Source organism: Lolium rigidum, chromosome 3 (genome assembly GCF_022539505.1).
Source record: "Lolium rigidum isolate FL_2022 chromosome 3, APGP_CSIRO_Lrig_0.1, whole genome shotgun sequence".
Taxonomy (NCBI): domain Eukaryota; kingdom Viridiplantae; phylum Streptophyta; class Magnoliopsida; order Poales; family Poaceae; genus Lolium; species Lolium rigidum.
Window position 1 is genome coordinate 351694995 of NC_061510.1, and position 26217 is coordinate 351721211.

At 45.5% G+C, this 26217-nt stretch overlaps 1 long non-coding RNA gene across 1 annotated transcript; it reads left to right on the top strand.

Annotated features, from left to right (window-relative positions):
* Positions 1-426: 426 nt before the first annotated feature.
* Positions 427-25447, top strand: LOC124704747. Its single transcript, XR_007003650.1, has 3 exons — positions 427-519; positions 23729-23732; positions 25366-25447. It is a non-coding gene; the product is annotated as an uncharacterized LOC124704747 (long non-coding RNA).
* Positions 25448-26217: the final 770 nt, after the last annotated feature.

Genomic DNA, 26217 nt, shown 5'->3' on the forward strand with positions numbered 1-26217 from the left:
GTAAAAGTTATTGCGGTTTTACCATTTTTTTTAACTTTTTTTTTGCAAAAAAAAGTGAAAATTAGAATTTCTTAATTTCTCCGAATAGTAGGTTGCATAACAAACAAGAATCTGAAAACAATTTTCTTTTGTATTTTACAAACCAAAAAAAGGCGATCCGGGGGGGGGGGGGGGGGTGCGTGGGAGTAAAAAAAACTCGGAAAAACCTTTAGTCGCGGTTCGAATATTTCCGGGACTAAAGGCCATTTTTCTGCCGGCCGCATCCCTCGGATGGAGCATTAGTCGCGGGTTGCCTCCCGAACCGTGATTAAAGCCCCCTTTAGTCGCGGTTCGAATATTTCCGGGACTAATGGGGGTGGACGGAAGCCTCTTTTTCTACTAGTGGGGCGCGCACGAGGTCGAGGCTCAGGTCCACGCGCAGGCGACGGAGTGGGCACAGTTCATTTTCAGTTCCTCCGAGGAGCTGGACCAGCTCGCGGCCCAGCCGACTCCCGGCGGCGCGTGGAGAGGCTGAGCTCGGTAATCCTATACATACGGAAAACTTTTTTTTCGATAAAGGATGCTTTATTACTTCAAGAAGCAATTACATCCAGCCTCTGCATAACCAGGATGCACACAGCCGTTTGTTGTCTCAAGTGACCAAAGTTACAAAAAAAAGCGAAATACATATCGGAACGATGAATCATATAACGCCTAAGAGCTAGGTGGAGCAACTATCCGTAGACTATGCTGCCACCCATGTAGGGAAAAAGTATTCCTCGCCGTATCCTCCAACCGTGTACAGACCTCCGTAAACGGGTCTCGGTTCTCCACACGGCTGAAGAGGTAACCACGAACGGAGAATACTGTGCATGCTGTAGATAACCTGCAACAAAGAGCAATTTTTATCGTTAAAGATCTTGTCATTTCTACATAGCCAGAGCGCCCAGATAACTGCTAGCGCCCCCATCCTAAGAAGCATTTTAAACCTTGAGTTGATACCATGAAGCCAATTGCCAAAGACATTAGCGACACTAGTCGGAGGATACAAGGTAGACGCTACTTGGATGACTGACCATATAGATCTCGCAAATTGGCACTGGAAGAATAAATGATTGATGGTTTCATCATGATGACAAAAAACACATCGTGTACTTCCGTGCCAATTCCGCTTAACAAGATTGTCTTTGGTGAGAATAACCCCTCGACGAAGATACCATCCAAAAATTTTAATTTTTAATGGTATCTTCATCTTCCAAATTTTCTTATTATTATCAACTGGTAAATCAGAAAGTAGCATCGCATTGTATAAAGATTTTACGGAAAAAGAACCATCTACGTGGAGGTTCCATCGAAATTCATACGGTTACGGCGATAAGCTGAATATATCCAAGCCTCTGAATTAGATTGTTCCATGCCACGAGCCTTTGTCCTAGTAAAACCCGTCTGAACGTCACATTCGGGGGTGAGGTAGCCATTACGGTTGCAATGGTATCACCTTGGCGACACGCAATTCTATACAAAGCGGGATATTGTTCACATAGGGGTGCATTGTCGAGCCAAGCATCTTCCCAGAAACGTATCTATGCTCCATTCTTAATGGAGAAAGTCCCATGTCGAAAAAAAAAACATTTTTTGTCGCCATAAGACCAGCCCAGAAGTGTGAATCCCAGGTTTCCAAACCACCTGAGATAATGTCTTCGAGACGATGTACTTTCTCCGAAGTATAGTTTGCCAAATCCCATCCTCAGTAAGTAGCTTAAAAAGCCATTTACCCAGAAGAGCTGAATTCTTGACCTCCAGGTCATGAACTCCAAGCCCTCCTTGATCTTTGGGACTACAAACTATACTCCATTTAACCAGCCGATATTTCTTTTTCTCGTTGTCCCCTTGCCAAAAGAATCTGGATCGATAATAATCGAGTTTATGCGAGAATTCCTTTTGGTAGGATGAAGAATGATAACATATACAGTACCATATTAGTTAGTACTGAATTAATGAGTACCAATCTTCCACCCAGGGACAACAATTTACCTTTCCAACTACTGAGGCGTTTTTGTAATCTTTCTTCCACTAATTTCCATTCCGCAATTGTCAGTCTCCGATAGTGAATCGGAATACCCAAATAGCGAATCGGAAATTGGCCTTGCCCACAACCAAATAACTCCGTATACGAGCTACATCGTCTTGGGCATCACCGAAGCAGAACAATTCACTTTTATGGAAGTTAATTTTCAATCCTGATAATTGCTCAAAAGCTGCTAAAATTAATTTCAGATTTCGAGCTTTTTCAAGATCATGATCCATAAAAAGAATTGTATCATCAGCGTATTGAAGGATAGATAAGCCACCATCAACCAGATGTGGAATCACACCTTCAATCTGACCATCAGACTTGGCTCTCTCTATGAGTACCGCCAACATATCCGCTACGATGTTAAATAACATCGGAGATAGCGGATATCCTTGGCGTAACCCTTTTCGTGTTTGAAAGTAGTGTCCGGTGTCATCATTAACCCGGATTGCAACACTACCTCCATACACGAAGTCATGGATTAGAGCTCGCCACTCAGGCGAAAAACCTTTTATCCTGAGTGTCTGTTGAAGGAAAGACCATTTAACTTTATCATAAGCCTTCTCAAAATCAAGCTTTAAAATAACCCCATTTAATTTCTTAGAATGCATCTCATGTACCGTCTCATGCAAAACCGCCACTCCATCAAGGATATTACGTCCTTGCATAAAGGCTATCTGCGATGGTAAAACAACATGATACTGCAACCGTATTAAGTCTAATGGTGGCCACTTTCGTGAAAATCTTGAAACTTACATTTAATAGGCAAATGGGTCTATATTGTTGGATCCTTTCTGCCTCATTAATTTTCGGTAACAAGATAACTTCACCAAAATTTAGACGAAATAATTCTAGTTGTCCAATGTGTAAATCACTGAACAAATCTAGAAGGTCCGATTTAATAGTATCCCAGAAAGTTTGATAAAACTCTGCTGGAAACCCATCTGGACCCGGTGCTTTGTTGCATTCCATTTGGAAAACTGCCTTCTTAACCTCTTCCTCAGTATAAGGTGCGGTTAGCAAGCCATTTTCTTCCAAAGAAACTTGGGGTATATCATCCGTTAAGTCCTCGTTAAGAGAGAAAGTACTTTCCTCCGGAGGACCAAACAGAACCCTTATAATAATTAGTAATGTAAGACTTGAGTTGCTCATGGCCTTCAATCAACCCTTCATCTTGAATAAGAGAGTGAATACGTTTTTCCGGTGTCTCCCATTAGCTAAGCCATGGAAATACCGCGTGTTCGAGTCTCCTTCCAAGATGAATTGAGCTTTGGATCGTTGATACCATTTGAGCTCCTCTTCGCGAAGAAGACCCGCCATCTGTTCATTGGATTGATTTTTAAGCTCAATCTCATGTGTAGACAGGGGTCTAGTCTCCATAGCAGCCTCAAGCTCATCAATCACGAGTTGATAAGCGAGACTTCTCTTTTTAAGAATACCGGCCGTATGGGCAGCCCAACCGAGATAGATGTTTGCGCATAGAACGCATTTTATTATTCCATCTCAAAATGGGCGTAATCCCCCCGACCGGTCTGTCCCAAACCCTTTTAACCATATCATGAAATCCCTCTCGATATAACCAGCCAAGTTCAAATTTGAACGGCCGTTTACAAACGGGTGTGGGATTCCCAGTGGTTAAAAGGATGGGAGCGTGGTCGAACAGTTTTTCAATACGTTCTAGTGCGCGGATCGACACCGGAGGGTATTTATTTTTCCATTCGGTATCCATCAACACGCGATCTAGTTTCTCGTATGTGGGCTCCGGCAAGCTGTTCGCCCAAGTAAACCGTCGACCAGTCATAAACACCTCTCTTAAGTCAAGGCTATCAATGACAGCGTTGAACAAGAAAGACCAATGACCATCAAAGCGGCCTTTACTTTTCTCATGAGGAAACCTCAACAAATTAAAATCACCTCCGATTAAAATCGGGTAGGGATTATCCTTTGTAAGGTTTACCAACTCACGTAGAAAGTCAGCCTTAAACTCTTCTTGGGCGGCACCATACACAGCAACCAGACTCCACACGAAACCGTCTGCTTTATTTTGAATGTCGAGTTTAATATGATACTCTCCATCAGAACTAGCCAAGACGGTCATGGTGTCTATGCGGACGCCAAGTAAAATGCCTCCTGACCTACCTCGTGGCGGGCGAGAGAACCACTGAAAGTTAATCCCGCCCGACAAACGGTCGAGAAAACTTTGAGAGAAATTTTGCCTACCCGTCTCCGATATAGCAAGAAAATCTAAATCATAATCTCTACAACCATCAGCAATGTGGGAATGCTTAGCCAAGTCGCGAAGACCTCTGCTATTCCGGAACATGCCATTCATCGAGAAACTATTTTAGATTTAAAGTTCTTGCCATACCTACGAGATTTCTTTCCAGCCGATGATCGAGAACCACGTTCGGATGCTTGCAAATCAGAACTAAGCTCCGCATGTTCTAGATCAACTTCTGAAATGTTGCCAATTATAGCCGAGAGAATTTGACCATCTAGGATGTCATCATCTTCATCATCGTCTATAATCGCCGTTTCAGGCCCAGTGGAGTCATTCGGGGCAACCGTTAAACGGTCAAGCTCCGTTTGTCTCTGTTATCACCAGAATTTGACCAAGGTGGAGGTGGGCCACGATCGAGATAAGCTTGAAGGTTATATATGAAGAGAATACGAAGATCGGCCTTTTATACCAAGTTGGGCTTAATTGCCCTTGTATCTGTAAAATATTAGATCGCACCTTAGTTTAGAAAGTAGAATCTTACTCGTGCACGGTTTAGTGCACGCCCACATTAGAAAGTCCGCTGGACTATAAATATGTACCTAGGGTTTATGGAATAAACAACAACTCACGTTCAACCCCAAACAAACCAATCTCGGCGCATCGCCAACTCCTTCGTCTCGAGGGTTTCTATCGGGTAAGCGACATGCTGCCTAGATCGCATCTTGCGATCTAGGCAGCCTAAGCTACGTTGTTCATGCGTTGCTCGTGCTTGAAGCGCTTTTGATGGCGAGCAACGTAGTTATCAGTAGATGTGTTAGGGTTAGCATTGTTCTTCGTTTAAGCATGCTTACGTAGTGCAACCCTTGCATATCTAGCCGCCCTCACACCTATCTCGGGTGTGGGGGCGGCACCCGCTTGATCATTATTTAGTAGATCCGATCCGTTACGATTGCTCCTTGTTCTACAAGGATTAGTTTAATATCTGCAATAGTTAGGCCTTACAAAGGGGGAGGATCCGAGTGGCACGTAGGGTGGCGTTCGCAAGTCCTAAACGGGATGTTCCGAGGATCAACTTCATGTTGGTTTTAGGCCTTGTTTAGGATCGGCTTACGAGCACCGTGCGTGGCCGCGAGGCCTAACCTGGAGTAGGATGATCCGATTATGCGGTGAAAACCCTAAATCGTCGTAGATCTAATTAGCTTTATCTTGATCAAGCAGGACCACCAAGTATTCGTGCACCCCGTACGAATCATGGGTGGATCGGCTCTTTGAGCCGATTCACGGAGATAACCTGAGAGCCGATCGAGGCTCGTATTTAACGTTTACATGTATGCCCTGCGGGAAACTAAGCGAGGCATCCCCATCACCTTCCGACCGGGTATAGGTCAGGTGGCACGCCCTGCACTTCGCATCGCCGCGTGTGACCAGAAGAGCATTGCGGGCCGTCGCTCGGAGAGGGTCTCGGCCAGCCGCAGCTCTAGGCTCTTCCCGGCTCTACGGTGTTGACAAGGCCTGCTGCCCGCCCGGTGGGTTTTGGCGATCAACACATTACGGCACGCCGGTGGGACAATCGTCTACATCGACCACATCGCCATCTACATCCGAGATGGCGGACGGCACGCCTGGTCACCTACGAGGAGCTGCACGGCGAGCTCAAGAAGCAATACAACGAGATCAAGGCCACCCTCGAAGCCGACCTCATCGGCTCTTTTCGGAGAACCCGTTCCCATGGCATCGAGATGGAAGGGATTCTCACCGCAAGGTGCACTCGATGGGATAGACCTCTCTGCCCCGTCGGAGGAACGCACCGAGGGGCTGCGGCGGGAGATCAACTACTTGGTGGCTCACTCGCTACATCGCCACTACGAAAACTTGGTCAACGTGTTGGAGCGTGTCGCTGCTGCGCGTAATCCGGGAGATCATGAGCCACCGGTACTCGCCGTCGGGACCAGCTCTCGGGACTCATCAAGGAGAGTTGCCATTCCGGTCCCGTCCACCGCTGCCATATGCGTTGGCAGCACCTGCTGAAGTGCCGACTACACCGGCATTCGTCGTCTACAAGATTGGTGGTGACTCTAGTGACTACCGGTTCTTGGTGGAGGCGCCTAAGGAGATCCCTCAAGGATACGCGTGCACGTATGTGCCGGATTGTGGTAGCCTGGGCACTCACAAACCAGGCCACAACATCGGGGACTCCGGCGATGACGGGAGGAACGTCGGCAACGAGCTTGAGAAGCGGACGTGGCTAACTAAGTACGCCACACCGACGAAACTCCGAGCCCGGCTCCTGCGGTTGGCTCGGAGGTGGAAAAGCAAACATGGCTGGCTAAGTACGCCACCCGGCGAATCTTCGGAGTGCAACTCCTACGGCCGGCACGGCGGATCGAGATCGGTACCATGCGAGAGACCGGTTCGGCATGGTGCCGAAAAGAAGAGCGATCGGCTATTCCAAGCCGTACCCACGACGATTACGAGATGATCCCGCTGCCACCTAAATATCGGCTCCACGACTTCTCCAAATTCGGTGGATCGAGATGGCTCCAGCTCCATCGAGCACGTCGGCCGATATTTGGCTCAACTAGGACCGGCTTCGGTGTCGGATCAGCTACGCGTGAGGCTCTTTTCACGAGTCCCTCACGGGATCGGCTTTTGGATGGTACACCTCTTTGCCGACAAACTCCATCCGAGTCTTGGAAGCAATTGGAAGAACAGTTCCATATGCGATACCATTCAGAAGCTTACGAGTCTAGCATTGCCGAGCTAGCACAACTACGTCGAAGCGCGGAGAAACGGTGACAGAGTACATCCGAGCGCTTCGGGAATCTTAGGAACCGATGTTATTCGGTTCGTATAAGCTGAAAAGGAAGCGATCGAGTTGGCGGTAGCGAGGCCTTGCAACACGGCTCAAGGACATGGCCTCCCAAGCAGATTATCCCTCGGCGGCGCACATGGTTCGAAACTATCGGCATATGAACAGCGCCACCCGGACTGTACCAAGACAAGTTCAAGCGTGCGGTAGTCATGGTCGATACGAGAGGAAGATGAAGTGCACACGGGAGACCAAGAAGTAGCGATGGGCTGAGTGGACTCGGGGAGGAACCCCGTGTCCTGCAAATGGGTAAAGCCACCGGGGCCGCCCGGGGATTTGATTTTGACGTGACCAAGGCCGAACAAATCTTCGACCTCCTGCTCAAGGAGAAACGGTTGACGATTCCTGAAGGTCTCAAGTTCCCCACGGCGAAAGAGCTGAACGGAAAGCCGTCTTGCAAATTCCACAACTCGCTCTCCCATGCCACCAACGGCTGCGGGGTGTGGCGTCGGCACATCCAAGCGGCGATAGAGAAGGGGCGTCTAATTTTCAACCGATACGCCATGAAGGTCGACACCCAACCCTTCCCCGCCGTTAACATGGTGGAAGTCACCTACCACGAGGGTTGCCGGCCAGGTCCCTCGTTCGGCATCAACATGGTAGGACACGGGAACCACTCGGGCAAAGATGGAGATGAGGGCAGCTGCTCTCATAGCAAGGATACGAGAGAGGCCGCTCCACGCGATCGGCTCCGTCATGATGGCAAGCGCTACGTCACGGAGGGAGAGGTGAAGAACATAAGATATCAACGGCCTCTCTCGATCACCTCCTCAACAAATATGTGAGTCGGTATGACCAACGCCGACGGTCCAATTATGATGATAGAGGAGATCGTACGGCTAGAGAAGCCGAGAAGACATCGTCGGCGAGGATCGCGATGAGGAGGAGCACGAGCGGCGTGCCACGGAAACATCAAGGGAGCAAGATGACAACGCCGGACACTGGGACTGCCCCTTCTTCAGACACTGCTGGGATTCAGGAATGAGCCGATTGCCCACAATCGGCAATTGCCCATAATGCAACAAGAAGAAGAAGGAGGCAGCCAACGTGTCTGTGTTCGAGCGCCTAGGGCCTCTCCCGCCACAAACCAAACGCGGCGAGTCACCTCGTTGGGCGGATCTTGAGGATTCGGAAGACGAGGGAGAAGTAGAAGAAGACGAGTACCACCGGCCAAGGTGGTGCACTGACGGACTCAGCCGTTCCCAAAAGCGCGAGGGTTCGGCGATTGCGCGGCTGGAGGAAGCCGAAGGTTGTACTGCATACGCTAAGGAAGGCACGACCTGATCGGCTGCAAAGGTTCGGCGAACCCTGGATGAAGAGGGTCGTCCACGGAAAATGGAGTGGCGCCCCAAACAAAGGAAAGCCGATGATGAAACATCGGCTGGCACAAACATGGTACTCGTCTTGCCGACAGAGCTTAGTGCTCCACGACTCTACGGTGCACTCAAGGTGGACGACAGCAAGCGCATCAAGTCAGAGGTTGGGTTGGTTTTATCCAGCCTAACCGAATAGCAAGATCAAACCAATGAGCAAATCGGGCAAGGCTGATCCTTGTGATCGGCCCCAAAAATTATGAAGGAACGCTACGGGACCTTCGGTCGGCTCTCCAATGGATATGGAGGCCGATTCCGGCAATCGGCCAAAATTACCTTCACCACATGTTACGCTTGCGTTCAACACCGTTCTGCGAGCGGTGGACACGTCGGCGGACGAGAGTCGGCATGGATTTTTGCGAAGCCGACGTGCAAGTGCGGTGCCACTGGCTATCCATACGAGCCGATATCTGCGAGTCATCCGGCAGGTATCGGCTCGGGGAGCATATAATCAGATGAACATGTGCGGATAAACATGTGAGAACATACGTGCAATGAGACATTGGGGGCCGATTAAGAAAAATCGGCCAAATAAAAAAAAGAGGAACATCTTTGGAACGGCCGATGCAAGGGCATCGACTTCGGGAATCAAGAAACGGCCGATGCGTAGTCATCGACTCTAGTTGTGCGATGTTTATCAAGTCTCCACCAAATCCGGGATTTCCAATACTGTGGGGATAGTTCGGCTGAAACGGAAGATTATCGGGCTGTCGGAGGAAGAAAAAGGATCGGGCGTGGCGCATTTCTCTCGACATTCTTGCCTCGAGTAAGGCTCGGGGGCAGCAGAGCCTAGTGGATACTCTGTTTAAAGAGCCGATGGGGATACCATCGGCTGATCCTTCATTGCAACCTTCTTCACAATGATGGGTGCTGAGAAAGATTATTGGGTTTGGTTGGAAAAGTTCAAAGGTTCTCCTGAAGATCTGCATTTTCCACAGATTTAGAAAATCATCGGCTGAAGAAGAGAAGAGTGAATTTCAAAGGACCGATGCGGTGCGATCGGCTCATTACGCATTGGCAAAGGGGACGAATCGGCAAGGTCAGTAGAAGAGGGAATCGGCTCAATTAAACTCGGAAGGAATCGGCAAAATCAAAATTGGGGAAAAGTTCTTCATTGATTAGATGAGATTTCTTACATAAAGAGCTAATTGCTCTCAAAGGGAAATACTAGGGGATCCATTGCCCCATCTACTACTACGGCCCTATTCTAGAGGTCCTATCTATGGGCCATCACTGCCCTCGTCGTCGCCGTCGTCGCCACTATCGGCGCTGCTCCCGGCGGGCTCGTCGTCGCTCCAATAGCCGCCGGCCAGGGCCCTCGTTGTCTTCATCTTCTTCGTCGGCGTCGTCCTCGTCGGCTGTCGAAGTCGCTAAGGTTGCCCGGCCAAGGGCAGAACCGCTTGGCCGGCGGCTCGTCGGAGGAGCTCTCGTCGTCGTCCTCCTCCTCCTCTCCCTGCTCCTCCTCCTCCCCGGAAGAGGTGAAGTCGGAGGAGAAGCTGTCGTCGTCACTCCCCTCCTCCGTTTCCCCAACGGCGAGGAAGCGGAGGTCGCTCTCCCCGTCCGTCGAGGACTGGTCGTCCTCGGACCAGATGGAGAAGTCGTGGTCTGACTCCTCCCCGGCCGCAATGGCGCGGCGGGTGTTCGCCGCGTGGACCTCTGCCGGGTTGTACTCCGGCGTCGGCTCACGGGAGGTGGAAGATTGGCTGGAAGGATCCGATGGAGCAGGGGAGGAAGAAGACATGGTGGTAGGAGGGCTTTTGGAGTGCTAATGCGGAGGAGATGCAGAGGAGAACTGTTCATGGCGGTTAAATAAAAGGGGATATAGTGGAAATTCAATGCCACAGCAGTTTCCGAGGAAGTGGTGCCTAAAGAGAAAAAAAAACTGCCAGATCACGCGGAGAAGTTGAGAAGGCAGGACATCATGATGAAGGATACTGCAACGGTTCTGCCACGACATGACCCTTCGGAGTAAAAACGTAATGATTTTGGAAATATCATTTCCAAAACCAGGGGGGCATGTGTTATCACCAGAATTTGACCAAGGTGGAGGTGGGCCACGATCGAGATAAGCTTGAAGGTTATATATGAAGAGAATACGAAGATCGGCCTTTTATACCAAGTTGGGCTTAATTGCCCGTGTATACGTAACATATTAGATCGCATCTTAGTTTAGAGATAGAATCTTACTCGTGCACGGTTTAGTGCACGCCCACATTAGAAAGTCCGCTGGACTATAAATATGTACCTAGGGTTTATGGAATAAACAACAACTCACGTTCAACCCCAAACAAACCAATCTCGGCGCATCGCCAACTCCTTCGTCTCGAGGGTTTCTATCGGGTAAGCGACATGCTGCCTAGATCGCATCTTGCGATCTAGGCGGCACTAAGCCCACGTTGTTCATGCGTTGCTCGTACTGAAGCGCTTTTGATGGCGAGCAACGTAGTTATCGTAGATGTGTTAGGGTTAGCATTGTTCTTCGTTTAAGCATGCTTACGTAGTGCAACCCTTGCATATCTAGCCGCCCTCACACCTGTCTCAGGTGTGGGGGCGGCACCCCGCTTGATCATTATTTAGTAGATCTGATCCGTTACGATTGCTCCTTGTTCTACAAGGATTAGTTTAATATCTGCAATAGTTAGGCCTTACAAAGGGGGAGGATCCGAGTGGCACGTAGGGTGGCGTTCGCAAGTCCTAAACGGGATGTTCGAGGATCAACTTCATGTTGGTTTTTAGGCCTTGTTTAGGATCGGCTTACGAGCACCGTGCGTGGCCGCGAGGCCCAACACTGGAGTAGGATGATCCGATTATGCGGTGAAAACCCTAAATCGTCGTAGATCTAATTAGCTTTATCTTGATCAAGCAGGACCACCAAGTATTCGTGCACCCCGTACGAATCATGGGTGGATCGGCTCTTTGAGCCGATTCACGGAGATAACTGAGAGCCGATCGAGGCTCGTATTTAACGTTTACATGTATGCCTGCAGGAAACTAAGCGAGGCATCCCCATCACCTTCACGACCAGGTATAGGTCAGGTGGCACGCCCTGCACTTCGCATCGCCGTGTGTGACCAGAAGAGCATTGCGGGCCGTCGCTCGGAGGGGTCTCAGCCAGCCGCAGCTCTAGGCTCTTCCCGGCTCTACGGTGTTGACAAGGCCGCTGCCCGCCGGTGGGTTTTGGCAGTCAACAGTCTCAACACATTAGCCGAAACAGAAATCTCATCATAACGACTACCCAAGGAAACCCCTAGGCTACTCAAATTAGAAGAAATACGAGTATCTGAAAAAGAAACAAAAGACTTAGACGGTTGTTTAGTACCTGCCGTGTCAAGGTTCATCTCCGCCTTGTGTCGCATGGCTCGCTGCATGACGTCCTCATCCGTCGCCCCCGCCCCATCCTCCGAAAGAGCAAACCTCCCACTCCTCCTCACCTTCGGCTGAACGACCGGAGGAGGAACCGTGGGTGAAGGCTGCCGCAAGGAGGCTGACGAAGAAGTGGGCGAGCGAGGCGGCGAACCAGCCGGTGAAGAAGAAGCCGACGACACAGGGGTAGTGGGTGAAGAAGCCCCCTGTATCATCTCCGCCATGTCCGTCGTAGGCGCGGAAGCTGTCGGAGCCGCTGACTCGGAAGACTTAACCGCCATAGGCGGCTCGGTCCCCGGAGTCTGCTGCTCCTCCACCGCCTGCGTGACCATCCCGCCCTCCTGCGTGTCGCCCTCCGAGGCTGGCTGCCTCGGCGAAGAAGATACCACGACGCCCTGCTGCACCGACGGAGCGGCCGCACCAACGGTCTGAAGCGGGGACGCCGTGGCCGGCTGTGGCGAGGACCCCGGCGCGGGGGTCGAGGCCAAAGCCGTCGTGGCCTGCTGCCCCGAGGGAAGCCGCCCCGACCTGGGTGTCACGGCCTGGTGGGGCGGCGAGGCCGGCCTCCCCCCTGTCGACCCCGACGCGCAACAAGACCCCACGGTCGGCTGCGCATGCTGCGCCGACGCAGCGGACAGCGGCTCCATGAGAACCATCATCATCCCCTCCCTCTTTCCAGAAATAAGGGCGGAACCGAGGGTCTGGCTGGAACCCCACCGTCTCACGACTGAAACGAAAAAGATAACCATTAAGCTTTAAAAGAGCAACCACCTCCAGGCAACCATTATTCTTCTCCAGAACTGAAGGGTCACGCATAGCCACTAGCACACGAATAATCCCACGACTCAGAAGAGAGAACAAATCAACATCAAGAGTGGTGCCAATAAGAGAACCCACTGCCCAGAGACCGAGGAAATGGCGAATAGAGTCCGGGACTCCACTGACGTGTACCCAAACCGGCTCCATAACAAAGAGAGGCTGCACATCCTGATTGTAGGATAACGTTGCATAGAAAACAAAAAATTTCCTACCGCGAACACGCAATCCAAGCCAAGATGCAATCTAGAAGACGGTAGCAACGAGGGGATGATCAAGACTAACCCTTGAAGAGATTCCAAAGCCTATAAGAGTAGGCTCTTATTGCTGCGGTAGACGATCACTTGCCGCTTGCAAAAGCGCGTAGAAGATCTTGATCACGATCGGTTCCGGCGCCACGAACGGGCAGCACCTCCGTACTCGGTCACACGTTCGGTTGTTGATGAAGACGACATCCACCTCCCCGTTCCGGCGGGCAGCGGAAGTAGTAGCTCCTCTTGAATCCGACAGCACGACGGCGTGGTGTCGGTGGTGGTGGAGAAATCCGGCGGAGCTTCGCTTAAGCGTGCGGGATGTGGTGGAGGAGAAAGACCGCTAGGGTTTGGGGAGAGAGAGGGGTTGGGCGCCGGCCCTCTAAGGGGTGCGGCCAAGGCTGAGCCAAAGAGTGGTCAGCCCCTCTCTATGCCCCTCATTATATAGGTGGAAGCCCCAAGAGTTCTAGTCCAAGTCTTCGAATAAGACCCCAACACTAAAACCTCCCATATGTGGGAAACCTACTCAAGGAGGGAGTCCTACCCAAGGTGGGACTCCCACCTTTCCTTGAGGTGGGTTGGCCGGCCACCCTAGGGGAGTCCACCTTGGACTCCTCCCTTTAGGGTTGGCTGGTCATGCAAGTGGAGTCTCTTTGGGACTCCACTTTCCAAAGTGCCATTCTTCGGATTTTTCTAGAACCTTCTAGAACCTGCCATAAATGCACGGATCATTTCCAAACTTGGAATATGACTTCCTATATATGAATCTTATTCTCCGGACCATTCCGGAACTCCTCGTGATGTCCGGGATCTCATCCGGGACTCCGAACAAATATTCGAACTCCATTCCATATTCAAGTTCTACCATTTCAACATCCAACTTTAAGTGTGTCACCCTGCGGTTCGTGAACTATGCGGACATGGTTGAGTACTCACTCCGACCAATAACCAATAGCGGGATCTGGAGATCCATAATGGCTCCCACACATTCAACGATGACTTCAGTGATCGAAAGAACCATTCACATATGATACCAATTCCCTTTGTCACGCGATATTTTACTTGTCCGAGGTTTGATCATCGGTATCACTCTATACCTTGTTCAACCTCGTCTCTCGACAAGTACTCTTTACTCGTACCGTGGTATGTGGTCTCTTATGAACTTATTCATATGCTTGCAAGACTTAGACGACATTCCACCGAGAGGGCCCAGAGTATATCTATCCAGTCATCGGGATGGACAAATCCCTTTGTTGATCCATATGCCTCAACTCATACTTTCCGGATACTTAATCCCACCTTTATAACCACCCATTTACGCAGTGGTGTTTGGTGTAATCAAAGTACCTTTCCGGTATAAGTGATTTACATGATCTCATGGTCATAAGGACTAGGTAACTATGTATCGAAAAGCTTATAGCAAATAACTTAATGACGAGATCTTATGCTACGCTTAATTGGGTGTGTCCATTACATCATTCATACAATGATATAACCTTGTTATTAATAACATCCAATGTTCATGATTATGAAACTAATCATCCATTAATCAACAAGCTAGTTAAGAGGCATACTAGGGACTCTTTGTTGTTTACATATCACACATGTACTAATGTTTCGGTTAATACAATTATAGCATGATATATAAACATTATCATAAACACAAAGATATATAATAACCATTTATTATTGCCTCTTGGGCATATCTCCAACAGTCTCCCACTTGCACTAGAGTCAATAATCTAGTTTACATTTGTAAAGATATAACACCTTGGCCTTCAGGTGCTTTATCATGTATTACTCACGGGAGAGGTTTTAGTCAACGGATCTGACACGCTCAGAAACGTATGTATTTTGTAATTCATTTGCGTCTCAACGCATCACTCATTTCCAAATGAGTCGGCATTAAATATGTTTGATCTTCTGGTGGAACCTTAATTCCATCTGTCCGAAATATGTCACTAATATTGTCACACACAATATAGCTTCAAAGTTACGACACTATCGGAACTACACCAAGTTCTCAAAGAACTTCTTGACTCATCATCCTCGGTCATTTGTCAAAACAAATGACATATTCTACTTCGTTTTGTAGAATCCATCACAATATTTAGAACTCTTCTAAATCTAACATAGACAACTTCTAGTTCATTGTGCTACCTTTAAAACAACACTTAGTCTAATTTGAGATTGAAATTCTATTTTGATATGTGACAAAACAAATATCGGTGTAACACCTTACAGCGATTTGTTTGTCATTTCTTCATACAAAAATATATATGTATATCCTTAGTTCTTCTAAAGTACTCAAGGATATTCTTACTGTCGTCATATGATCATCTTATGAATCATTCCGGTATATGCTCATAACATTTTAGAGCACAAGATATCTGATTTTGTACATTTTATTTGTGATCTATAATCACTCATGTGTTTTTACTCATTGAGTGTCAGATACACTCAAGTCTTGTTAAACCTTTACATGACAAGAACATTTTCTTAATATTTCTATATTGAACTACTTCAATATCCATCATATGTACTTTGACTTAAACTTATTTATGTGTTTCAATCTATCTTCATAGATCTTGACACTAAATTTGTTTCAGTCCATATCCTTTCATTGAAGTTAATTCTCAATGAAACCTTTTTAATCAAGTATATAATTATATCATTTATAACCAACTATATGTCACCTACATAAAGTATTATAAATGTGTCTTAGCGCTCCCACTTATTTTTTTGCAAATGCAAGCCTCTTCATCGTCTCTGATGAAATCAAAAACTCTTTGACTATTTCATCTGGTGAAGATTCCAACTCCGTGATACTTACTTCATCCAATTGAAGCTTGTATACCTATCTAGTATTCCACGGACCAGCAAAACTCTTGGTTGTATCTTGTATACATACTTCGTTAAGTAGTGTATTTTGCCATCCTACTAGCATATCTCATAAAAGAAATATGTAGTGATTACTAGAATAATCCACATAGACTATAAGCATTTCTACGGAAGATCTAATCTTATCGTATTCAACTCTTTGAACTTTGTCGTAAACAATTTTTCGATAAGTCAAGCTTTCTTCAAGGATATTTCATCCAAGTCTATCAATTTCATAGATCCATTTACTTTCATAAAGTATTCATCTATCTTGGATTTCATGGCGCATGGCCATTTTAATGGAGTCAGGGCCCATCATAACTTCTTTGTTTTGTAGTTGGTTTATCATTTTTCAAAATCAATCCTTTGTCCACAAATCATTTATTTGATCACAAAGTAAACCATATCTACAAGGTTCAATATGTACTTCGATCTCCATGGCTAAAACACTTTGTAGTCATGAGAGCCATGATCGTTGTGGCCGCTTCCGAAACCAATTCCGATGCTGCGCTACTCTGATCATTATGCTCAGGTTCATAAACCTTATCAAATTATATTGTCCTCCCACTCAAATACTTCACTCGGAACAATTTCTCGGAAATAAGAAACATTGACAAACACTTTTGTCTTTGTCTCGTGGGAAGAATTCCCAATTAAATCTCTCGGGATAACCAACAAAGACATTCATCCGATTTTGGTTGACTATTAGGGTTTATACCCATGCCATAACTTGTATGGTGTCATTTCAACGGATCATGATGATGCTCTATTCGAGTGTAAAAGCGGTAGTCACTAAAGCATAATCCACAAAAATATAATGGCATCAATATTTTATCTCATCATTGATCCAACAAAGTTTGGATATATCTCTTGGATACTTCATCATCACTATGATACTCCAAGAAACGTAAGTTGTAGAACAATTTCATAACTCTCTTAGATGTTCGCTAAAACTTGTAATTCAAATATTTCCACCATGATCCAATCATAGATATTTGACTTTTCTATTACGATGATTTCCACTTCATGCTGAAATTTATTTGAATCCATTCAAATGTTTCAAACTTCTTCCTTATTGAATATATCCATATATATATACTCAATTCATTGTTGGAAGTTTTTATGAAGTAGAAGAATCTCCCGCACACAACTATGCCCAGTGAACCACATACATCAGCATGTATGTTTCCACTAAGTTAGTTGCACGTTCAACTCTTGGCCTATGAATGGTATTTTAGTCATTCTTTTTAGAAAATATTTGCAAGCGCCAAATGATTCAAAAATCAAGTGACTCCAAAAATCCATTTGCATGGAGTTCCTTCATGCATTCCTTTCTAACATGACCTAAATGGCGGTTCCACAAATAAGTGGAATTCAAATCATTTGTCTTATGGCATTTTAGCGTCAGCGTTATGTATGTGTGTTTCACCATTAAGATTTATAATAACTTATCCATCGTATATGGAGTAATGTCATAATTTGAACAACTCATTGTTTTCATTTGACCAGAGCAAAATAACAATTATTAAGTTCTTTATTATAAATTCTAAGGGCTAGATAGAATGCCAACGACGAACATGATAACACTTTATTTTGTTCCGAGCGTGCATTCTTATCATATTCCTTGTCGATCACTTAGGCCATTGTATTCTTGTATTGCGTTGTTTTGTATGACACTTCATACCAACCAATATAGTACTAATACCCAAGAATTTCATTGTGTGATTTAACTAGGAATACAACCATAACATGTATATCATTTATATACACCTGAGCTAGACTTTCTAGTCTTTTCTTATCTTTTTGCCGAATATCTTTTGCGAGTTTCTCTTTTAGCTTTCCTCATTATTCAGAAAAACACTTCAACATCAACAACTTCTAGGTTTGTTGGTCAAATACCAATAACCTTGAGGTTCTTACTTTGAAGTTGATCATCATATGATAAGTGTTCTAGATTTCACATATTAGTAACTATGATGAACAATTTCACTCATAATTTTATCCATCAATTCATGACAACTTTTTGAGACCATGTACTGTACATGCTAGGCTCATAAAGTTTAACCTTAGTATTCGCATGTGCAAATCAGGCTTGCACCCATTGTAAGCACACGTAGAATCTATAACACCCGATCATCACGTGATGCTTCGAAACGACGAGTCTTAGCAACGGTGCATACTAAGGATGATAACTTCATGGATATGCGAATATCATTAGTGCCCCAATAGCTGGAGGATTGTGACGTCTGGCGTCTTCAACCTTCATACATTCCCATAAAACTTATGAGTTTATGTAGTCTCACCAAATTATATTCTATCATCTTGCAATAAGGTCTTAGATATCACATATATCTCATACCTTGATTATTTCTGAAAACTAAATTTTCAGCTCCTTATTTTTCAAACATATTTGAACTTTCAAGTTTCACGGAGACAAGATAACTTTAGGTACTAATTGAAACCATAGCTCTTTGAATCAACAATGTGAGGTTTACTAAAAGTTTGCAATAGGACTTAATCAATTCTTGATTCTTTAACAATACGGTACCAATCCGTAAAGTTTCTTGTCAGATTTTAACAGTATTTCTATCTCAATAACAAGACTAGCGCATAGTAGTAAACGGATGCCAATACTACAAAATTAATTCAAAATACTACTCAGACTATGTTTATGATAATTAGTTCATGTTTTAATCTAATTACTAATGAACTCCCACTTAATACAACATCCCTCATAGTTGTTAAGTGGTACACGATCCAAATCCACTACACCAAGACCGATCATCACGTGAGATGATGTAGCTTCAATGGTGAACATCAGCATGTTGATCATATCATCCATATGACTCGTGTTCAACCTTTCGGTTTCCGTTGTCCCGAGGCCATGTCTGTACATGCTAGGCTCGTCAAGCAAACCCAAGTATTCCGCGTGTGCAACATGGCTTACACCCGTTGTATGTGAATCGTTGAATCTATCACATCCGATCATCACGAGATGCTTCGAAACGACGAACTGTTACAACGGTGCATACGAGGGGAGAACACTTTATTATCTTGATATTAATGTGAGGGATCATCTTATAATGCTACCGTCGCGATCTAAGCAAAATAAGATGCATAAAGGATTAACATCACATGCAGTTCATATGTGATATGATATGGCCCTTTTGTCTTTGCGCCTTTGATCTTCATCTCCAAAGCACGGACATGATCTCCATCATCTTCGGGCATGATCTCCATCATCGTCGGCGTAGCGTCAAGGTCCATGACGCCGACTTCATGGTTGTTCATCTCATGTAGCAACTATTACAACTACTTTGAAATACTACTCAACATGAAATATAAAGACAACCATAAGGCTCCTGCCGGTTGCCACAATACAATAATGATCATCTCATACATATTCATCATCACATTATGGCCATATCACATCACCAAACCCCGCAAAAACAAGTTAGACGCCTCTAATTGGTTTGCATATTTTACGTGGTTTAGGGTTTTCGATAGAGATCTAATCTACCTACGAACATGAACCACAACGTTGATACTAATGTTGTCAATAGAAGAGTAAATTGAATCTTTACTATAGTAGGAGAGACGAGACACCCGCAAAGCCTCTTATGCAATACAAGTTGCATGTCGAACGAGGAACAAGTCTCATGAACGCGGTCATGTAAAGTTAGTCCGAGCCGCTTCATCCCACTATGCCATAAAGATGCAAAGTACTCAACTAAAGATAACAAGAGCATCAACGCCCACAAAACCATTGTGTTCTACTCGTGCAACCATCTATGCATAGACACGGCTCTGATACCACTGTAGGATAACGTTGCATAGAAAACAAAAAATTTCCTACCGCGAACACGCAATCCAAGCCAAGATGCAATCTAGAAGACGGTAGCAACGAGGGGATGATCAAGACTAACCCTTGAAGAGATTCCAAAGCCTATAAGAGTAGGCTCTTATTGCTGCGGTGAGACGATCACTTGCCGCTTGCAAAGCGCGTAGAAGATCTTGATCACGATCGGTTCCGGCGCCACGAACGGGCAGCACCTCCGTACTCGGTCACACGTTCGGTTGTTGATGAAGACGACGTCCACCTCCCCGTTCCAGCGGGCAGCGGAAGTAGTAGCTCCTCTTGAATCCGACAGCACGACGGCGTGGTGTCGGTGGTGGTGGAGAAATCCGGCGGAGCTTCGCTTAAGCGTGCGGGATGTGGTGGAGGAGAAAGACCGCTAGGGTTTGGGGAGAGAGAGGGGGTTGGGCGCCGGCCCTCTAAGGGAGTGCGGCCAAGGCTGAGCCAAAGAGTGGTCAGCCCCCTCTCTATGCCCCTCATTATATAGGTGGAAGCCCCAAGAGTTCTAGTCCAAGTCTTCGAATAAGACCCCAACACTAAAACCTCCCATATGTGGGAAACCTACTCAAGGAGGGAGTCCTACCCAAGGTGGGACTCCCACCTTTCCTTGAGGTGGGTTGGCCGGCCACCCTAGGGAGTCCACCTTGGACTCCTCCCCTTTAGGGTTGGCTGGTCATGCAAGTGGAGTCTCTTTGGGACTCCACTTTCCAAAGTGCCATTCTTCCGGATTTTTCTAGAACCTTCTAGAACCTGCCATAAATGCACCGGATCATTTCCAAACTTGGAATATGACTTCCTATATATGAATCTTATTCTCCGGACCATTCCGGAACTCCTCGTGATGTCCGGGATCTCATCCGGGACTCCGAACAAATATTCGAACTCCATTCCATATTCAAGTTCTACCATTTCAACAACCAACTTTAAGTGTGTCACCCTACGGTTCGTGAACTATGCGGACATGGTTGAGTACTCACTCCGACCAATAACCAATAGCGGGATCTGGAGATCCATAATGGCTCCCACACATTCAACGATGACTTCAGTGATCGAAAGAACCATTCACATATGATACCAATTCCCTTTGTCACGCGATATTTTACTTGTCCGAGGTTTGATCATCGGTATCACTCTATACCTTGTTCAACCTCGTCTCCTGACAAGTACTCTTTACTCGTACCGTGGTATGTGGTCTCTTATGAACTTATTCATATGCTTGCAAGACTTAGACGACATTCCACCGAGAGGGCCCGGAGTATATCTATCCGTCATCGGGATGGACAAATCCCACTTGTTGATCCATATGCCTCAACTCATACTTTCCGGATACTTAATCCCACCTTTATAACCACCCATTTACGCAGTGGTGTTTGGTGTAATCAAAGTACCTTTCCGGTATAAGTGATTTACATGATCTCATGGTCATAAGGACTAGGTAACTATGTATCGAAAAGCTTATAGCAAATAACTTAATGACGAGATCTTATGCTACGCTTAATTGGGTGTGTCCATTACATCATTCATACAATGATATAACCTTGTTATTAATAACATCCAATATTCATGATTATGAAACTAATCATCCATTAATCAACAAGCTAGTTAAGAGGCATACTAGGGACTCTTTGTTGTTTACATATCACACATGTACTAATGTTTCGGTTAATACAATTATAGCATGATATATAAACATTATCATAAACACAAAGATATATAATAACCATTTATTATTGCCTCTTGGGCATATCTCCAACACTGATGTACCCAAGAAGAAACTAGAACCTGAGCATTAACCTTGGGCACACTCATCTGCATACCATCAATCCTGGACAGGTCATCAGCTGTATGGATACCAATAAGAAAAGCATTAGCCCCATGGGGCACCGCCTCCCATGTCCATGCTGGGTTCCCTGGACACATGCGGGCCATCAGACTCTGAACATCAGCTGCAGAGACAGTTCCCTCCCCTGACACCTGCACTAAAGCTGTGGGCGCTCCAGAAGAAATCATCTGTGGCTTATACACTGAGTCTGGAATCTGAAGATCAAGAGTGGCATCATTACCGCAACCAACAAAGAAGCTCGAAGGTCGAGGTAGCTTCAGAATCGAGCATCTAATAGTAGGATGAGCCCCAGAATCACAAACCAGACAATAATGAATAGCCTTACAGTCCTTTGTAGCATGAGTCTTAACATCGCATTTCCAGCATTTTCCGGCCTTCTTCTGCTTCGCCACAGGAACAACCACATCAGGAACAGGAACCAAAGGCTGCACCGGGACCGGGGGCGCAACAGAACCCATCATCAAAGCTGGCTGCCCCATCGGTCCTGGCACCAGCTGTCCAAGAGGCGGCACAGTCTGTCCCATTGGAGGCGGCTGCTGCCCTCCAGGATGGGCCGGCTGCCCCTGAGGTGCAGCGGTCTTCTTCTTCCGCCTCTTCTTCACCTGTCCAGGCTGCGGCGGTGGCTGCTGGTGTACCTGTTGTTGCAAAGGAGGCTGCACCATACCCTGCTAATTAGGAACAGGAAACTGAAACGGATTTTGAAACTGTGGATACTGTTGAGGCGGCGCGAATTGCACTGGCACCTGAGGCATCGGCGGCCGAAAAGGCGGGCGATACCCCGCGGAAGAACCTGAATACGGAGCCTGGTGTCTCGGAACCGGTGCGGGCTGCGGCATAGACGCACCTGCCGGCCACCCCTGGAAGCCAGGGGTCCCAAGTAGGGGCCCGAAGGTGCAGCAGCCCCCGCCCCCGCCGAAACCGCCCCTGGTGCCACGGCCATGGGCGCGGGCGCCGTCGCAGCCGACGAAGCCGCGGCCGCCCCGGGAGGCGCCGGAGGCCTTGCTGGCCCGGTCATCCCTGCGCTCGAGGGGGTCCCGGCGACTACCTGAGCGAAAGACCGCCGCTGCACGGAGCTGGGCGGCGACGGCCAGGCGACGGGCGCGAAGCCTGGAGACGAGGAACGTGAAGACGATGATGACGAGGTTGCGGCAGCGCAGCACGGAGAAGAACGGATCGGTGGCGACGTAGCCGAGACCGTCGTTGTAGACGACGGAGATGGCGAGGCGGGCGCAGATGATGATGGCGAGGCGACGACGTGCGGCAGGTGAGAGGCGGCTGTACATACGGAAAACTACTTACGGGCTGAACTTACGGATGGACGTGGCTTTGTGCAGTTGGTCATATCCGGTGGTTGCCCCGAAAAATGCTCACGCTAATTACTCCATGGCTTGCCACATCAGTCCGTAAATTTGTTTTGTAAGTAAACTAGCAAGGTGGCCCTCGCAACTGCGAGGGCATTATCTTTTGTGGGTTGAAAGTATTCAATAAATAAAATACACGTGCATTTTGTTTACATTTATATTTAATTTGTAGATAGAACTATAGTTTTTATATGATGTTAGATCAATACTCGATCATATTAACTTTGGTAAAAGGATGGAATGAATGGATTATTGTGTACTTGTCTAAATATTTAGGGCACATTAAATAGAGAAATTATTGTGTTATGGTATTCCTTCCTCTTATTTTCTAACTCCATGTTTTATAAACATCGACATCATCTTCCTGTTAGAAATTAGGTGACTATTTGGAATATCACTAAGTTGCCTAAAATTATTACCTTTTGTGTGTATTTTTTAATATTTTATGCATAAGTAGTCAAAGTTAGGTAAGTGTGTATCTAAGTTCAATCCGCTTGTCATACACGCTTGTTCACATGAATTATGTGCCATCCAACATGACTACATGTCTTGGACAAAATAGTTCAATACTATTAACCATTAATCCATCAATTTTACCTTGCTATTGGAATACCATATGCTCTTATGTTGATTTTGTTACATCACATAAAGACATGCATCTAGATATGTCCTCTACAATAATTCCTAAGAATTAAGATTATGCGTCTTTAAGGTTCTCTGAATACATTAGTATTTCTATGATGTTTGGATAATTATTTTTTAAAATGTGTATCTCCATTTATGTGTGTAGTCAAATATGAAATATAGTTATCTTGAAATCCAACATGTGATTGGATGGTTAGTACGGTGTTCTACCCACAGTTAATCGGTGCTAAAATCAGGATATTCTTATGGTGGAGGGACATTCTACCCGCTCGTGAAAATATGTGGTGAGTTAGCCCCTCATGTACCATTAAGATATTTTTTCAGCACGTGGAATGTTCTTATCGACTAATGTGATGACTTCATTTACTTTGTAATTTAGCTACTCAAAAATCTCCTATATATCAATTTGCACTTTGTTAAAAAGGGGATATGATTTTGTATTTTTCCAAAAACAAAACTTAGAGTCTAGCGACATAAGGGGATTTTTCGAGAAACCCTATTAGTATAGGTAATTAAGATTATTAAAAAATGTTATTTGTGCCAAAGATTTAATAGAATATTAATAGTTTTCTAAATATTTATTTTGATATGTACTTCTATTTAATAGGAGATGAAAACAAAAGCTGATCGTAAAGCCAACATATGATTGGATGGTTAGTACGGTGTTCTACCCACAGTTAGTCGGTCTCAAATCAGGATATTCTTATGGTGGAGGGACATTCTCCCTACTCGTGAAATTATGTAGTGAGTTAGCCACTCATGTATCATTAAGATTTTTTTTCAGCACGTGGAATATTCTCATCGACTAATGTGATGACTTCATTTATCTTGTAGTTTAGCTACTCTAGAATCTCCTATATATCAATTTGCGCTCTGTTAAAAGAGGATATGATTTTTTTATTTTTCCAAAAACAAACTTAGAGTCTAGCGACATAAGGGAATTTTTCGAGAAACCCTATTGATCTAGCTAATTAATAATATTTAAAAATGCTATTTGTGCCAAATATTTAATAGAATATTAATAGTTTTCTAAAAGTTATGTACTTCTATTTAATCGGGGATGAAAACAAAAGCTGATCGTAGCATCAAGATATTAAAATACTCATTGCGCCACCGTTTAGAAAAAAGTTGATGATACCAATCGGTATTCCACTCTCATATATAGTCCATTGTCTGCTAAAAGAAGGTAATCTACAATTTCAATTTGGTCATACACTAACACGGCTATTTGATCGAACATGGAATTTTAAAAGAGCTGAAAGTGCCTTATTTAATTTGGTCATATTTATCGGTCCATCAAAGGATGTATACTTCATCTTGTTTTTTAGCTTCTTAAAAACATTACATATCCAATTCATGTGGTGCCCCACCACGTTCCAAACCCATCACGTTTCATCAACAGATAGATAGCATACCCGATTTTAAAACACCTATTTGCAGGATCCTGGCTAGGATGTAGGTGTTTTGGTAAAAAAAACATACGTGATGAGTGATGACTGCTTAATTATAAGAGTCCACAATTGTCACGTTATTTTCTAGTCGTGTCAAATAGGTGAAACAACACACGTCTTTGCTCAGCGATCGACATGCTTTTTTTTTTTGGTATTTTCTAATTCTCTTGTAGCGTGCCAGCCCGGACTTATTTTGTACACACCTGATATTACGTAACATCTTTATTTTTTAATCTCAGCCGTAAATTTTAGATCTAACCGTCAAAATAATTATGATGATGTGGATTAACGTGGTATCTCTATTAAACATCCTTATTTTGCTTTTAGTATATAATAGATTGTCCGTAAGTGTAGCATTTCCCGGCTGACCGCGGCTGAGCTAGTACACATGTACGCGCCGTGTTGCTCTGGCAGTGCGAATTAATGTACGCGTGCTCGTGTACGAGACCAAATACTTACCGGGGCCGTATAGCTTATAGTATGAAATTATGTTTTTTTTTGCGGGTTATATGAAATTATGTTGCAGCTTGCAAGCTTCTGCCTTCGGGTGCTCGGATTTCAACCTGTTGGTGCGGATTTTATGCAGATAGGTTTCATTATTGCAAGTGTAACCAACAGTTTTCACGGCTGTTGTTACTGTCACAACGCGGGACACATGACAATTTGTGGCCGATCTAGAAGAACTACTTACTCATACGCGGAGTATATAGTTGATTAGTTGCGTCTGACTTTGATCACTTATGACTTTTAATTTAGCTCAAAGAGAAAACTCACCCCAATCCCAGCACCAGTCATCACCGAGACTTGTTTGAGAGCCTTAAGAAGGTCGCCGTTCTGCGGAAAGCAGTGGCAAAGGCCAATTTATTTTTCTGTGTGCATCAATTCGAACCAAAAACTTCTGGCGCACTAACAAGAACATGGAACTCCCCGTTGACATCCATTTAAAGCTGATAGCGGTGAATTCATACAAGGCCACACGAAGCCACAAGTCCGTATTTTTTGAAGAAAAAAAGTCACAATTCCATTTTGCCAGCTATTTCCTACAAGACCCAACAGTACTAGATTTAGTGTTACTTCGTAGTGATTTCATGATTTCATACAGAACAAACATGAGTGGTTTGTTGGCATTAAACTCAAACACAACAAACAAAATTTTATTACAAAATAGCCGATTGATCTTACTGGATATGAGAAGGTTTCAGCACGAGGTCATGTTCAATTCAGACCCAACATAC